This window comes from Labrus mixtus, unplaced genomic scaffold, assembly GCF_963584025.1.
Source record: "Labrus mixtus unplaced genomic scaffold, fLabMix1.1 SCAFFOLD_27, whole genome shotgun sequence".
NCBI classification, from domain to species: domain Eukaryota; kingdom Metazoa; phylum Chordata; class Actinopteri; order Labriformes; family Labridae; genus Labrus; species Labrus mixtus.
This window is the reverse complement of record NW_026870316.1, coordinates 1,425,001-1,428,000: the sequence shown is the minus strand read 5'-3', so window position 1 is coordinate 1,428,000 and position 3,000 is coordinate 1,425,001. Positions and strand designations below refer to the sequence as shown.

Here is a 3,000-nt window from a genome sequence, read left to right as displayed (position 1 = left end):
AAGAGTTGTCATGAGTTGGGGGTATCAGGGGTGGTTTGAGTTTTTTTTTTTTTTCTGATGCTATGTTTTTATTGTTTTTAGGGTGCCGTTTGCGTCAGAGGGGAGGTTTAATTTAGAGGGTGTATGTATTATAATAGCATTTGTTGGAAATGATGTGAAAGAATTATAAATGTTTTTGTAATTTTGATTATAAAAGATTAAAAAAAAAACACGGCCGATCTCGCCCGATCTCGGAAGCTAAGCAGGGCCGGCCTGGTTAGTACTTGGATGGGAGACCGCCTGGGAATACCAGGTGCTGTAAGCTTTTTCATTTTTTTGATCATATGTTTTTTTTTTTATCATATAGAGACATATTCACATGTCCAAAAATTCAGCCAGAATCAAGGGCATGACATCTTTAAAAGGCCCCTTTCTGCACACAATAATGGCTTACGGCCATACCACCCTTAACACATCTGATCTCGGAAGCTAAGCAGGGTCGGGCCTGGTTAGTACTTGGATGGGAGACCGCCTGGGAATACCAGGTGCTGTAAGCTTTTTCATTTTTTTGATCATATGTTTTTTTTTTTATCATATAGAGACATATTCACATGTCCAAAAATTCAGCCAGAATCAAGGGCATGACATCTTTAAAAGGCCCCTTTCTGCACACAATAATGGCTTACGGCCATACCAGCCTGAACTCGTCCGATCTCGGAAGCTAAGCAGGGTCGGGCCTGGTTAGTACTTGGATGGGAGACCGCCAGGGAATATCAGGTGCTGTAAGCTTTTTCATTTTTTTGATCATATGTTTTTTTTATCATATAGAGACATATTAACATGTCCAAAAATTCAGCCAGAATCGAGGGCATGAAATCTTTAAAAGGCCCCTTTCTGCACACAATAATGGCTTACGGCCATACCACCCTGAACATGCCCGATCTCGTCCGATCTCGGAAGCTAAGCAGGGTCCGGCCTGGTTAGTACTTGGATGGGAGACCTCCTGGGAATACCAGGTGCTTTAAGCTTTTTCATTTTTTTGATCATATGTTTTTTTTTTATCATATAGAGACATATTCACATGTCCAAAAATTCAGCCAGAATCAAGGGCATGACATCTTTAAAAGGCCCCTTTCTGCACACAATAATGGCCTACAGCCATACCACCCTGAACACGCCCGATCTCGTCCGATCTCAGAAGCTATGCAGTGTAAGGCCTGGTTAGTACTTGGATGGGAGACCGCCTGGGAATACCAGGTGCTGTAAGCTTTTTCATTTTTTTGATCATATGTTTTTTTTTTTATCATATAGAGACATATTCACATGTCCAAAAATTCAGTCACAATCAAGGGCATGACATCTTTAAAAGGCCCCTGTCTGCACACAATAATGGCTTACAGCCATACCACCCTGAACACGCCCGATCTCGTCCGATCTCGGAAGCTATGCAGGGTTGGGCCTGGTTAGTACTTGGATGGGAGACCGCCTGGGAATACCAGATGCTGTAAGCTGTTTCATTTTTTTGATCATATGTTTTTTTTTTAATCATATAGAGACATATTCACATGTCCAAAAATTCAGCCAGAATCAAGGGCATGACATCTTTAAAAGGCCCCTTTCTGCACACAATAATGGCTTACGGCCATACCACCCTGAACTTGTCCGATCTCGGAAGCTAAGCATGGTCCGGCCTGGTTAGTACTTGGATGGGAGACAGCCTGGGAATACCAGGTGCTGTAAGCTTTTTCATTTTTTTGATGATATTTTTTTTTTATCATATAGAGACATATTCACATGTCCAAAAATTCAGCCAGAATCAAGGGCATGAAATCTTTAAAAGGCCCCTTTCTGCACACAATAATGGCTTACGGCCATACCACCCTGAACATGCCCGATCTCGTCAGATCTCGGAAGCTAAGCAGGGTCGGGCCTGGTTAATACCAGGATGGGAGACCTCCTGGGAATACCAGGTGCTGTAAGCTTTTTCATTTTTTTGATCATATGTTTTTTTTTTTATCATATAGAGACATATTCAAATGTCCAAAAATTCAGCCAGAATCAAGGGCATGACATCTTTAAAATGCCCCTTTCTGCACACAATGAAGTTTACGGCCATACCACCCTGAACTTGTCCGATTTCGGAAGCTAAGCAGGGTCGGGCCTGGTTAGTACTTGGATGGGAGACCGCCTGGGAATACCAGGTGCTGTAAGCTTTTTCATTTTTTTGATCATATGTTTTTTTTTTATCATATAGAGACATATTCACATGTCCAAAAATTCAGCCAGAATCAAGGGCATGACATCTTTAAAAGGCCCCTTTCTGCACACAATAATGGCTTACGGCCATACCACCCTTAACACGCCCGATCTCGTCCGATCTCGGAAGCTAAGCAGGGTCGTGCCTGGTTAGTACTTGGATGGGAGACCGCCTGGGAATACCAGGTGCTGTAAGCTTTTTCATTTTTTTGATCATATGTTTTTTTTTTTATCATAGAGAGACATATTCACATGTCCAAAAATTCAGCCAGAATCAAGGGCATGACATCTTTAAAAGGCCCCTGTCTGCACACAATAATGGCTTACGGCCATACCATCCTGAACACGCCCGATCTCGTCCGATCTCGGAAGCTAAGCATGGTCGGGCCTGGTTAGTACTTGGATGGGAGACCGCCTGTGGAATACCAGATGCTGTAAGCAGTTTAATTTTTTTGATCAAATGTTTTTTTTTATCATATAGAGACATATTCACATGTCCAAAAATTCAGCCAGAATCAAGGGCATGACATCTTTAAAAGGCCCCTTTCTGCACACAATAATGGCTTACGGCCAAACCACCCTGAACTCGTCAGATCTCGTAAGCTAAGCAGGGTCGGGCCTGGTTAGTACTTGGATGGGAGACCGCCTGGGAATACCAGATGCTGTAAGCTTTTTCATTTTTTTGATCATATGTTTTTTTTATCATAGAGAGACATATTCACATGTCCAAAAATTCAGCCAGAATCAAGGGCATGACAACTTTAA

The 3,000-nt window shown here is 42.3% G+C and overlaps 5 non-coding genes and 6 pseudogenes across 5 annotated transcripts; all 11 read left to right on the top strand.

The window, feature by feature from the left end:
* Nucleotides 1-427: 427 nt before the first annotated feature.
* Nucleotides 428-536, top strand: LOC132968590 (5S ribosomal RNA; annotated as a pseudogene).
* A 123-nt stretch (nt 537-659) lies between these two features.
* Nucleotides 660-768, top strand: LOC132968596 (5S ribosomal RNA; annotated as a pseudogene).
* A 120-nt stretch (nt 769-888) lies between these two features.
* Nucleotides 889-1,007, top strand: LOC132968582 (5S ribosomal RNA). Its single transcript, XR_009671240.1, has one exon. It is a non-coding gene; the product is annotated as a 5S ribosomal RNA (ribosomal RNA).
* A 122-nt stretch (nt 1,008-1,129) lies between these two features.
* Nucleotides 1,130-1,248, top strand: LOC132968589 (5S ribosomal RNA; annotated as a pseudogene).
* A 123-nt stretch (nt 1,249-1,371) lies between these two features.
* Nucleotides 1,372-1,490, top strand: LOC132968603 (5S ribosomal RNA). The gene has a single exon (XR_009671249.1). It is a non-coding gene; the product is annotated as a 5S ribosomal RNA (ribosomal RNA).
* Nucleotides 1,491-1,613: 123 nt separating this feature from the next.
* On the top strand, nt 1,614-1,722 carry LOC132968601 (5S ribosomal RNA; annotated as a pseudogene).
* A 120-nt stretch (nt 1,723-1,842) lies between these two features.
* Nucleotides 1,843-1,961, top strand: LOC132968580 (5S ribosomal RNA). The gene has a single exon (XR_009671238.1). It is a non-coding gene; the product is annotated as a 5S ribosomal RNA (ribosomal RNA).
* Nucleotides 1,962-2,083: 122 nt separating this feature from the next.
* Nucleotides 2,084-2,192, top strand: LOC132968594 (5S ribosomal RNA; annotated as a pseudogene).
* Nucleotides 2,193-2,314: 122 nt separating this feature from the next.
* LOC132968591 (5S ribosomal RNA) lies at nt 2,315-2,433 on the top strand. The gene has a single exon (XR_009671247.1). It is a non-coding gene; the product is annotated as a 5S ribosomal RNA (ribosomal RNA).
* A 123-nt stretch (nt 2,434-2,556) lies between these two features.
* Nucleotides 2,557-2,676, top strand: LOC132968586 (5S ribosomal RNA). Its single transcript, XR_009671244.1, has one exon. It is a non-coding gene; the product is annotated as a 5S ribosomal RNA (ribosomal RNA).
* Nucleotides 2,677-2,797: 121 nt separating this feature from the next.
* Nucleotides 2,798-2,906, top strand: LOC132968600 (5S ribosomal RNA; annotated as a pseudogene).
* Nucleotides 2,907-3,000: the final 94 nt, after the last annotated feature.